This window comes from Cavia porcellus, unplaced genomic scaffold (assembly GCF_034190915.1).
Source record: "Cavia porcellus strain 051 isolate PalLab524CR breed Dunkin Hartley unplaced genomic scaffold, mCavPor4.1 scaffold_6, whole genome shotgun sequence".
Classification (NCBI taxonomy): Eukaryota; Metazoa; Chordata; class Mammalia; order Rodentia; family Caviidae; genus Cavia; species Cavia porcellus.
In genome coordinates, this window is record NW_026947489.1 from 76,079,158 (window position 1) to 76,092,501 (window position 13,344).

The window sequence follows — 13,344 nt, forward strand, 5'->3', positions numbered from 1 at the left end:
ATATTATGGTAAGTGAAATAAGCCAGATACAAAAGCACAAATGCTGTATGATTTCACTTATATGAAGACCAGAGAGCAATCAAATTCATAGAAACAGAAAACAGAATGGTGATTGCCAGGGGTCAAGAAAAGGGGGAATGGAGGGATAGTGCTTAATGAGTATAGAGTTTTAGTTTGGGATAATGAAAAGGTTCTGGATAAAAAGTTCTTGCCCTAGTGTAAGTTACTGTGCAATTATGGCGGTGGTCTAACATGGCAGAAGGCCAAAGCAGTAATGCTTACCACTTCCTCCTTCTTCTTCAGCCCTAATTGCAGCTCCCTTTCCTGTTTGTGCACACAGAGAATTCTGATCAGTTTCTCACACATCAATGTCCACACCATGTGCCACTTCTGATCAGAGGTCACATAACCCTCTGCCTCTCTGTATCCAGTCAAAGGAGACAGTCTAACTGCCACGAGTTGTGTGTTCCTTTCCACGTCCTCAATAAACCTGTTCTTATCATTGTGTACTTTTTGCTTCTCTATTGCACCAGAAAACTCTAATATTTTGGTGCCATGACTCAGATGGCAGAGCATGTTAGCCCCTGGGAGTCACTCCCAGTTCGAGCTCCCCTGCCTATGAACCACCTTTCCTTCCTCCAGGACCTGTTTATTTGCCACCACTAATCCATATGCAACACCAACCCTCCTCATTCATCACAGGTGAGCTGATGTCTGAAGTTTTCTGTTTCTGTTCCTAAAACTCACAAGCTTGCATCAGAAAACCTATCCATTGCCATCTCTGGACAGAGATAGCAGTTTTCATGTTCCTTGAGCAGACAGCCCAAGACAAAACTGTTACCCTCTTGTTCTCTGGGACCCTGTCCCATACTCTCAGTGATGGCCAATGAGAATGGGTGTTGGGACCATCCATGTCACACTTTTGAAACAGATGACGACTTCTTTTCATAGGTGTGACCCAGGATGGCTTCCACATTCCTTGCGGGGAAGCGGGGAGCTGAAGCTCTTACATCCTGAGGCGGAGTTGTTCTCTCAGCTCACTTATAATTCAGTCATGGGGACCACTTCCTGTCCCCTGAAAAACACACCTCTGAGGTGCCTGGTCCATAACCTTGGTGCTCTTGGCCTCAAGAAGGCTATAAAAACCAAAAAGCAGGTATTTTATTTATACTTTTGTCACAGTGGCAGAAAGGTGGCAGAAACCCCTCATTTTAGGCCTTTTTCGCTTTGAGGACACGTCCTTCTCTCTCTGTCTTGTATAATGGCCCAAATTCTTCTGGCTTGCTCTGCTCCACCAGGATCTCTCCCTTCCTCCCCACCAGACCCCTTAGATGATGCGCCTCCTGTCTTTACTTCCCCTTCCTCATATCACCAAATCAAAACCCTACAGCTTTCTCAGCCAGAGGTTTCTTTTTTTTTTTTTGTCTTTTTCCTTTTTATTGATACCTGGGATCGAACTCACGACTGCCTGCTTGCAAGGCAGGTGCTTATGCCGCTGAGCTAAAACTCCAGCCCCTCAGCCAGAGGTTTCTGAGCCCTCTGCATCATCCTCTCCCGCTTCCTCACCCCCAGTTGCCTCTAATTTTTCCCTTACTTTCTCCCGCCATGTCTCAGATTTCTTGATCCCCTCCACCTGCACCATCTGTCCCGTTGGATGGTTCTTCTTTGTCCCCTGCTCCTGTATGGCCATTTCCCTGCCAGCTCACTATACTTGGTCTTGCATATTTCAGCCACCTAGCAGGCCACATGGTATCTGACCACCATCTTGCAATCTTATACCACATGGTCTTCAGCAGACATATTGCTGAAGCTCACATGGAAGACAACCACCATTTGAGGTCCTCTGCCATGTGACTGTGCACCACCATCTTGTAACCAGTCACAGGGTAAATGGCCACCATCTTGTGGTCCTTCATCATGGGATCAGCAGCCATCTTGTTGCAGGTCACAAGATGACCACTCACCATCTTGTGCTCCCAGACTATGTAACTGGCAGCAGCCATCTTGTTGTAGGTCTCATGGTAACCAGTCGCCATTTTATGCTTCCCTGTCACATGGTAATGAGTGGTCATCTTGTGGTTGATCACCCAGTAACTGCCCACAAATGTCTGCATATGGCTGACTGCTTGGTGGCCATCCATACCTCCTACTCCACAGCCTTTGGGAACAGGCTGGTCCTAAGGGACTAGTTCATTTTCATGTTTCTTTTGTCCTCACTGACCTATCTCAGAGTAACCATACATTAGGTTCCTTTCTGCTATTCTTATTTCAAGAGATCTCTATTAATTAATCTGTGAAAACATTTGTACTAGTCTATTTATTATAGTTTGAATTGGCCAAATATACTTGAGTGCACTATGATTTTGTAAGATGTTTGTCAGTCTGTGTATCTGTGTTGTCTGTTTGTCTAGTCTGTTTATACTGTGCAGTTTATAGTCTAGTCTTTTTATACTGTCCATGTTTGTCCATTTGTTTACTCTGGAAACACTTATTCTTTTATTTTAGCTCAAAATCTTTTCCCCTTAATTTTTTTTGCATTTTCAGATCATTTAATCAAGGTTTATTTGGGTTATTGATTTAAAATACATGCTTCCACCTAGGTTGCCAGCTGGTCAAAATGATGCTAAAATTGATTAAACAAAATCCCTTGGGGTGAGAAGAGATTGGACAAGACTTAAATTGATGGATAAGAAAGAGGCTGCCTGGTGACTTTAACCATTCTTATTCATTAATTGGAGGCCCCAATAATTTCCATGCCCTAATGGGAGACATCCCAACTAAAGTTCATATGACTAAGACAATTCATTGTTGCTGATCTTATGATATATTCACATCTTCAAATATAAAATTGGGATTGTTTATGATGATAAATACTTTCTTTCAGATCCAGATAAATATTTTCTTTCAGATTGAAGCTTTTCTTGTGCTCCAGCCAGGAGATTCAAATCAAACCAACATGAGGCCACCAGTCAAATGATTTAAACAAAAATTTATGCAATGTGTATGTTATACTTAGAGATGCTTAAATATTGAGCAGTACAAACAATGTCACAAATTTCTTCAATGCTCAAATGTTAAAACACACATGGTTAATAAAAAAATAGCTGTTCCATTTAATGTTCTATGTTAAGCTTACTGCCTCTACTGCACTGTACTGTTATCAATCTTTTTTTCTGGACAACTAAAATTTAGAGATAATTATAAATTCCTTTTAGAATTCTTTTACTAGGATCCACCATATCTTTTCCAGAAAAACGTTATGTGAAGCATATTGAGGCCATAATTATCTATACTCAACTGGCTTTAAATTACACTGCAGCTGATCTCTCTCCTAAAGTACAAAGGCAAAATTAATAAAACAGGCCATCCTCCAAAATCGGATGGCATCAGACACTCTAACAGCATAGGAGATACTTATACAATTGTAAAACCTAAATGTGTATATGACAAATCAAAGACATGTCAGTTTCTAAAATTCCCTGGATCTTATCCTTATCCTTCTTTTGGGAAGCCATTACTAAAACTATACTCATGAATATCCTGGTAATTCTATTATTTGGCTCCTGCATACTTAATTGGTTCTTTGCCTTGTCTCCTCTTTGCATGGGCCTACCCAAGATGAAAATGCCTGCTACCTACTGAGGGCCACCAGTTAAAAGCTCTGCAAAGTATCCCTAACTGCCATTCAACAACTTCAACCCCCTTCAGCCTTAAAAAGCCAGATTGGTCTCTGCCCATCACCCCTCATGGCAGTTTGGGTTACTTCTTCAGAGGAAAAATGCTACAGGCAGCTGAGTCAGTTAAAAATATTACAGGCAGTCAGATAGGGCTAGGGCCTCAAAGGAGCCAACACAGAGGACCAGATGTCTTGTGACCTTGGAGGAAACAGATAACCTCCCGCTGTGGGCCAGATCCCAAGACAAAAGGCTAAACTTGGCCCTCAAACCCCAGAGTGAGACCTTCTTAATATGGCTTTTCATGTTTTCAAAAACAGAAATAAAACTCAGAAGAAGGAAAAATAGCAATCTGATCTTTTAACAGTGGTACTTGGGCTGGGGATTTAGCTCAGCGGCATAAGTGCCTACCTTGCAAGCAGGCAGTCATGAGTTCGATCCCTGGTACTGATTAAAACAAACAAAAAAGTTTCCCTTCCAACAGTGGTACTTGGAGCTCCAAGACAGGTAAACTGAGACAAGGTGGAACTACCTGAGCCCCTCCCAGACCATGCTCCAAGTGTGACAAAAAAGGACGCTGGGCAAGAGAATGCCCCCTCTGCAATCTTAAGGGTCACTGGAAGAGCGACTGTCCTAGCTGCCAGAGAGTGGGTAAGCCATCCTCTAACTCCTTGCCCTCACAGGAGATCTCATCACCACCAGATTCATTGCTGACTGATCTACTTGGACTTGCTGCTGAAGACTCGGGGCTCGGGACTCACAGCCCCCATTAAGGTGTCCTTCTCAGAGCCTTTAAGTCTCACTGGAGGTCTCAGGTAAGACATTCTCTGTACTTGTGAACATAGAGGCCACATACAGTGTTCTTCCTGAGTTTTCAGGCTGTTATATTAAATCCTCAGTCTCTGTAGATGGTGTTGACAGCCAATCTACACAGCCTTTAAAACAGGGTCCATTCCATACAGGCTCCAAACTCTCTTCTTTACCCATAGATTCCTAGTAATTCCAACATGTCCCCCACCCCTTTTAGGTGGAGATCTTCCCCAAAAGCTTAACTTCTCCTTTATCTTCTCCCTCCCTACAGCTCTCATTCTCCAAACACACTCACAGTGTGTTGCAAAGCCATCCCCTCCTCTCCCTTCTTCTCTGGTGGACCCCAGAGTTTGGGACAACCCCAACCCCACCCATGCTACCCATGGCATGCCTATTTTAATTCATCTCAAGGATCCCTCAGTTTTTCCTTGTGTTCCCCAATATTTATAGCTCCCAAACATTTATGGGGACGTAAACCTATAATCAAGCATCTTTTAGACAATAGTTTTCTTAAACCTACCCATTCACCCTATAATATTCCCATTCTCCTGGTACTTAAGCCTGATGGGTCCTATCGTCTGATATAAGACCTAAGCATAATCAGTGACACTGTTACCCAAATTCACCCAGTGGTGCCAAACCCTTATCCATGCTCTTTCATATCTCTCCCTCCACCACTCACTTCAGAATCCTGGATCTTAAAGATGGCTTTTTTTACCATCTCCCTACACCTTGATTGTCAGGATTTCTTCCCAGACACACTCAGGTTTCAACAACTTACACCCGTCATCACTATCAACCTCTCCTCAGGGACACATCCTACTCATCAATTTCGCAGACACACCCCTGGTCTGGCAGAAGTGTGTCCAGTGTGGCTGGCAGATAAGATTTTACACACATTCCCTGCCACAAAATTTGCAAGTATCTTCTTATCTTTGTCTGTACTTTCTCAGGATGGATAGAAGTCTTTCCCACAATCAGAGAGACTGCTGATAGAGTTACTAAAGTCCCGTTACAAGAAATAATTCCAAAGTTTGGTCTACCTCACAGTATCCAGTCAGATAATAGTCCATCCTTTATTTCTCAGATCCCTTAACAAGACTACAACCAAAGTGGAGTGGCCCTACCTGGTCTTCCTCGGAACTCGAACAGCAGTCAAGGTCACTGGACTGCCATCCTAGTTTCATGTCACTTAAGCTAAGCAGTGCCCTCCTAACCCTAACCACCCAGACTCTGCACATCCTGAGAGGTCATCACATCTCCTATCTCCCGTCTCCATCTCACCAAGGCCCCACAGCCACACTTTTCAGGCCAGATCATGTTTTGTTACCCTATTTGGTTCCTAATCCCTTACACAAGACCCTCTTCCTGGGCCTAGGATCTCTTCTCACTTGTAGTGATACAGCCACAGCCCTCCCCGCCCTTGGTTTGTAATTCCTCAAACATGATTCGACTGTCAGGCTTTACATTTCTCATCCTTCCCATTCTCTCCAGCTCAACCGCTGGACCAAGGACAAATCCTTCCTACACTTTTACTTTTGCCTTTTCAGATGGGAGAATAATGGCCTTCCATCACTTCACCCCTCCCAACACCAAGCTCATTTTTCAGATTCTTCCTCACCGTGGCCCTGATGGAACGACACATTCGGATCAAGGGCACCTTTCCTTCTACCTCTCCTAGGTCCTTTAATTATGATAGTGACCTGCCTCCTTGTTGGGAGCCGCAGCCCCGAGCCCGGTCGCCTTACTTGGCGGACGTGAGGCCTGTAGGAAAGAGCAAAGCCTGAGCTAGATTACCCCTCCCATCGAGTGTGCTAAGATGGCGCTTATCTCCTGCTTCCTGCTTGGTAAACAACCCGCCCTGTAAGATCTCCTGCTTCCTGCTTGGTAAACAACCCGCCCTGTAAGATCTCCTGCTTCACAACCCGCCCTGTAAGATAGTCTGCCTAGCAACAACTGATGTTAGCCAATCAGCCCGCATCGCGCGCTTTGAACTGATTGGCCACTGTAACCCTATAAAAGTGAGTGCCTCTCCCGCCACGAAAAAAGAAGCAGAAGAAGCACGCAAGGAGCCGCGGAGAGCGGACCGGTAGAGGCTTCGGGACAGACTGTAGGAAGAAGCACGCAAGGAGCCGCGGAGAGCGGACCGGTAGAGGCTTTGGGACAGACTGTAGGGAGAAGCACGCAAGGAGCCGCGGGGAGCGGACCAACAGAGGCTTCGGCCGGGAGGATTCCCGGGGCAGGCTGTACGGAGAAGGAAAATAAAAGAAAAGGTTGTCCACTGCCAGACTTTGTTGTGTGTCCTTCCTGCCGGCCGGGAGTGACACCGACATCTGGTGGCCCGTACGGGGAGCTGATCACCCCCGAGACGTGGCAGTGGACAACGCTCCAACGCAGAGCTGCAAGACAGGTGAGTAGAGGATAAACCTGGGCCCTGGGTGGCGCGCACCTACAGGGTTTGTAGACTCCTCTCAGGCTCACGCGTAAGTGGCGGATTCCTTGGGCCTCACGCGGTGAGTAACATATTAAAAAATGGGAAACATGCTAGGTAGCGGCACTAAGAGTGAGGGTGGTTGCGGGGAAAGCTCTCAAGAGCTTACAAAAGTACGCAGGGTATTTGAGCAGGCCCAGTCAGGGAGCTCCCGAGAGGGGTCCGTCAAGGGGAACAAGGATGCTAAGGAGGAAGACGGGGCTCAAGCCTCGGAGTCGTCTGACTCCGAGGACGAGGGAAGGTTGAATGGTGAGGAGGCCAAAGAGACCAGCTGTCAGGGGCCTAAGTCGCTTGATGGGGAGACGCAAGGCTCTTTCGCTGCGTTGCACCGCGAATTGCGCTCCGCTCAGCTAGGCTTACGAAAAAGCAGAGAGCTTCTGAGCGCCCCCTGGCAGGGGAGGGAGACAGAACCTTCTGCTCCGCCCTGGAACTCGTTCCCGGAAGCGGTCCCTCGCCGCGAGGCCGCCGCATGGGAACTCCCCCCTCTTCCGTCAGTACAGGAAATAACGCACAGGCCGCCATTTTCTGTTCAGCCACGGCCGCCATCTTACGATGCTCCACCACCGGCGGGACGTTATTTCCACAGACAGCTGTGGCATGGGGGTCGTGTGTCTAATGAAGACCACCCGTTCCCAGGGATAGATAGCGGCCCCTATGGGATATATCCTGTACAGATGGCCATGGGTCAGGGACGTAATGTGTGGGAACCCTTTGAAATAAAGCAGATTAGAGAACTTAAAAATGCAGTTACAACCTTTGGGCCGACTGCGCCTTACACCATTGCCATGCTGGAGAACCTGTCTTCTGGGCCCCTCACCCCCGCGGACTGGACTCAGCTGGCAAAGGCGTGTCTGCCCTCGGGTAGTTACCTGGATTGGCGAGCCTGGTACGCCGAGTTCGCTGCCGAACAGGCGGAAAGAAACGCTAACCGAGGGAACCGGGGATGGAATAGAGACATGCTTATGGGGGAAGGCCAACACGCTGATGATCAGACTCAGTTCCCTGGTGCAGTTTATGAGCAGATCAATACCATTGGGCTTCGCGCCTGGAAGCAGGTGAGTGGTGCCGGAACGGCATCCTTGTGCCTTTCTAAAATAGTCCAGGGCACAACAGAGCCATTCGTTGATTTTGTGGCTCGGATGCAAGATGCCGCCGATAAGATCTTTTCCGATAGGGAAGTGGCTCAACCGCTGGTTAGGCAGTTGATTTTCGAACAATGCACAAAGGAATGTAAGGCAGCAATAGCCCCACATAAGAATAAGGATCTTAACGCCTGGATCAGAATATGCAGAGAAATAGGGGGGCCGCTTTCTAATTCGGGAGTTGCAGCTCTTCTGGCTGCGGCAGTGCAACAAAGGGGACCTCGCGGGCCTAGAGAGGAACATAAAGCCAAGGGGTGCTTCAGCTGCGGGGACCCAGGACACATTAAACGCAACTGCCCAAATAGTGCAGACGCCAAGCCTCGCCTTAAAAATGGAGGATCGTATAACGTCTGTGGGCGATGCAGAAAGGGTCCACATAAGGCAGAGGATTGCAGGTCAGTTTATGACGCTCAGGGAAATCGTATTTGTGGCCGAGATGTTAACGAGCCAAAAAACGGCCAGAGGGGGCCCTCCTCGCCGGCGGGCCCCCACCCCCGAGACAGGACAACACAGGGTGGCAGCCTTCTCCCAGAGCAGATGCACGAGATATCGTGCGACTATGTGACTCCTGTGCCACATACAAACCTGCCATACCGATGGGAGTAAACCCTCGAGGTTTGATCCCTGGTGATGTTTGGCAGATGGACATCACACATATACAGGAATTTGGGACTCTTAAATATGTTCATGTTTCCACAGACACCTGTTCTCACGTCATATTTGCAACAGCAGAAACAGGTGAAAAAGTGTCTAATGTGATCAATCATTGCCTGGCGGCTTGGGCCGCATGGGGCAAACCAAAAATATTAAAAACTGATAATAGACCAGCCTATATAGGCAAAGCCTTCAATGAGTTCTACAAAATGATGGAGGTTCAATTAAAACATGGTATCCCATACAATCCCCAAGGTCAAAAAATCATTGAGAGGGCTCATAAAAGCCTCAAAAAATTTTTACAAAAACAAAAAGGGGGAGTAGGCCAAGGCCTGGCCCCAAAGGCACGATTATCCATGGCACTATTCACACACAATTTTTTAAATTTAAACAATAATAGCCGCTCACCAGCTATGGAGCATTCTAGTCCATCTCCTAGCAATAAGGGATGGGTAAAATGGAAAGATGTCCTAACAGGACAATGGATGGGCCCGGATCCGGTAATCAGCTGGAACCGAGGCGCGGTTTGTGTTTTCCCACAGGAACCGGGACGAGAACCACTGTGGGTACCGGAGAGACTGACACGGGCAACAAAGCCCTCGACTGAAGATCAGACCTGCCCTACCGGAGATCCATCACAGACCAACCAACAAGATGAATAGAAATAGCGGTAGCCCAAAATGGACAAAAAGATCCTCAGACATATGCATGGCTCGCTCGCCTAGCCTACGACCGAGTCTAGGGGCGGTGAGCTTCCCACACTCCTCCTCTAAAAAATTATGACATAGCTGGGTAGGAGAGTCAATGACGGGTAAGAGCGTACTCCCCTGGTGCGACTCAACCTAAGCCAGGCCCTACCCCATCCTGCACGTAAGCCGCTGGACTGTTAGATGCTGCCCAGGTCTAAATTTCTCTCCGAGGGGATTTCTTTACGGAGAGGAAATGAGTGCAAGCTTGTGTGCATCCAGGTTCCGTCCAGTTTGTGCCTGGCCCTAGAAAAAGGACGAGGGCCTCCGGGCCTTGGCAGACCATGGGACGGCTGACCAGGGTCTAAGCCAAGGACCTACGGTGGGCCTACGCATAGGGCATAAGCCTCTGCACCCAGTCCAGGAAGGGCTACGATGCGCACATTCATAAAAAATAAAAAAGGGGGAGATGTTGGGAGCCGCAGCCCCGAGCCCGGTCGCCTTACTTGGCGGACGTGAGGCCTGTAGGAAAGAGCAAAGCCTGAGCTAGATTACCCCTCCCATCGAGTGTGCTAAGATGGCGCTTATCTCCTGCTTCCTGCTTGGTAAACAACCCGCCCTGTAAGATCTCCTGCTTCCTGCTTGGTAAACAACCCGCCCTGTAAGATCTCCTGCTTCACAACCTTCCCTGTAAGATAGTCTGCCTAGCAACAACTGATGTTAGCCAATCAGCCCGCATCGCGCGCTTTGAACTGATTGGCCACTGTAACCCTATAAAAGTGAGTGCCTCTCCCGCCATGAAAAAAGAAGCAGAAGAAGCATGCAAGGAGCCGCGGAGAGCGGACCGGTAGAGGCTTCGGGACAGACTGTAGGAAGAAGCACGCAAGGAGCCGCGGAGAGCGGACCGGTAGAGGCTTTGGGACAGACTGTAGGGAGAAGCACGCAAGGAGCCGCGGGGAGCGGACCAACAGAGGCTTCGGCCGGGAGGATTCCCGGGGCAGGCTGTACGGAGAAGGAAAATAAAAGAAAAGGTTGTCCACTGCCAGACTTTGTTGTGTGTCCTTCCTGCCGGACGGGAGTGACACCGACACCTCCTCATAGCATCTTGTCTTTTTATTTCTCCAATCTCAGATGTGAGTGTTCACCTACAAGCAACTCCCTGTCCTGGCTGAAACACCTGGTACCAGCTTCTTCCTGGGCACCAACTGTCATCCTGTCAACCCTCCTAAACCCCAACGCAGGGACCCCGTCCAGCAGGAAGTAGTAAGAGAGAGTCTTCACCCTTTTCCTAGCCATACAAAGACAAGAATGAGAGGTTCTTGCCCTAGTACAAATTACTGTACAATTATGGTAGTGGTCTAACATGGCAGAAGGCCAAAGCAGTAATGCTTACCACTTTCTCCTTCTTCTTGAGCCCTAATTGCTCCTTTTCCTGTTTGTGTACATAGAGAACTCCAATTAGATCCTCACATGTCATCAATGCCTGCCCCACTTCTGATCAGAGGTCACATAGCCCTCTGCCTCTCTGTATCCAGTCAAGGAGACAGCCCAGCCACTCTGGTTGTGTACTCCTTTCCACGTCCTCAATAAACCTGTCCTTATCTTTTTGTACTTTTTGCTTCTCTATTGCACCAGGAAATTCTAACACTAGATATGGACCGTCATTATGGTTGATTTTCTATTATGTACATTTTATCACAATTTTTAAAAGATTTGATGAAAAAGAGATAAAAGGTTAACAGCTGTCAGCTGGAGGTGTATGTCAGTGGAAAAGCACTTACTGTCTAGCAAGTTCAAGGCCATGGGTTTCAACACCAGCACCATATACACATACAGAAAAATGAACAATTACTGATTTTGGATCTCAAGTACCCAGAGGTTTGCTTTATCATTATTCTCTTTAAAAACTGGTATAAAGAGCCTCAGCAGGGACAAGGAGAAAGAGGAAACAAGACCCTCAGCAGAGAGGAGGTCCCTGGAAGCTAGAAACCAGCTCAGGCTTTTCTATCTCTTCTCTCCTCCTCCTCGTCCTCCTTTCTGTTTGCTGCATAGCGGTTTCCATGGAAACATGGGGCACCTTGGGCTCCCAGAGCTCAGCCCAGGTGCTGCTAACTCCAGGAATAATATCAGTGTGTGAGTAAGTGTGTGAGTAAAAGAGAAGCCCTGACCATCAAGGTCTGTGTACACACTTGTCTGCCCTTGTTTCCATGTCTCTCCGGGAACTGTTTCTCTCATGTGTGCACGCATCTGTCCTCAGGAGGCAGACGGGTCTGGATGCACATCACTTCTGAATGGAATTTACCTGCACAGATACACATGAGTTCACTGGCAGGCACTGGGGATACCATCAGCCCAGGACTATCACAGTAGCATCAGGATACTGCAGCAGGTAGCACTCACCACACATAAGCTGCTAGGCTGTGCTACACGCTTGTCCTGCATCGTCTCTTTTAAAATATTTTACAAAAATAGTACCCTGGTATAGATGCCACTCGTCCTCCCAGGTAAAGAAACTGGGGCATAGAGAGGCGGTGTGGCTTGTCCAAGGTCATCAGGGCACATACAACCAACTGGTGAATCTTCACTGTGGGAAAGAGTGCTTTAAATAGACTAGTTCCCAGCAGCTGCAGCAGAGTGCACCAGAAGCACCACCTCTGGCTTTTACACACACAGGTTTCCTGGGCCCCACCCAGGCCTGATCGAGCAGAATCCCTCTGGTGGGGCCCCAGAAGCAGTATTTTAAGCCAGACCCACAGACAGGTTTGCAAAACCGCAGGACAGGCAGTCATGAATTCAGCCAGCTGGCAACACTGAACAGTCATGGGAGGGTGGGGACAGGGGTTGCCTTCCCGAGTCCTGCTCCCGAGCTCAGAAATGGGCCTGGGGAAATCCCTAGCTCGAAGACCCTCAATTCCAAAGAGCATCTCCTAGCAGCAAAGTACCAAGAAAGGATATCGGCTCCAATTACACACCTCCCCCAGAGCAAGGTCGTAAAAGTCAGTCATGTGGCTTTTGTGGCCTCCCAGGCACGGATTTCCGCCCACCCCACCCTCTCGGAATGAGTTGGGCTTGGGGTGGAGGGTTCATGCTGCGGTAACCTGCTGGTTCACAGATCAACCAGAAATAGGGAGGGGACAGCCACCTCACCTAAGTGACAAACAGCATGGGACACTCAGAGGCTCCCACATGCTCAGATCTCCCACAGGGTAGAACACAGAGGAAGCACATCTAAGCTGGGGCTGGAAGGAAGAGCAGCATGGAGAGAGAGAAGGCATCTCATGCAGGCAGAGCAGCACAGCTAAGGACCACAGTGCCGGGCGACAGAAGCAAGGCCGGCCTCCCTGCTGGAGCTAAAGGTGAAAAGGTGGCTCAGTGGCAAGAACACAAAACAAAACAACTAGAAACTGGCTGAGCCCAGAAAGGTTAAATAACTTGCCTTATGTTGATTGGGTTTTAAACAGAGACTGTCTGACTCCACAGCTCACAAAGTCACCACTAAGATGCCACTGGCTTGTTGCTAAACTTTTCTTCTGGGCATATTTGAGAATGCTATAAAGGACCTTAGTTGGGTATGGTGGCAAAGGCCTATAATGTCAGCCTTTGGAGGATGAGGCAGGGAACTCACCAGTTCAACCCTAGTCTGGGCAATTTAGCAATTTAGCAAGACCCTGCCTCAAAATTTTAAAAAGTTTTTTTTAAAATCTGGGGATGTGGCTCCATGCAAAAGCTCTAGCTTCAGGTCCCAGAATCAATCACACATACACAAAAGATGGTAGGGCACTGCCCCGAAAGGTCAGCGACGCCTGGAGACACCTTTCATTATTGCAACTAAGGGATGAGCTGCTGGCATCTGGTGGGTAGAGGCCAGAGATGCTGGTAAACATCTC

The 13,344-nt window shown here is 48.1% G+C and overlaps 1 protein-coding gene and 1 long non-coding RNA gene across 6 annotated transcripts in view; one reads left to right on the forward strand and one right to left on the reverse strand.

Moving 5' to 3' along the window:
• Window positions 1-13,344, reverse strand: part of Rap1gap2 (RAP1 GTPase activating protein 2) — a 270,988-nt gene that overhangs the window by 205,719 nt on the left and 51,925 nt on the right. The gene's annotated exons all lie outside the window — the stretch shown is intronic.
• Window positions 6,203-10,502, forward strand: LOC134476499 (uncharacterized). The gene is made up of 2 exons (XR_010048204.1): window positions 6,203-6,894; window positions 9,314-10,502. It is a non-coding gene; the product is annotated as an uncharacterized LOC134476499 (long non-coding RNA).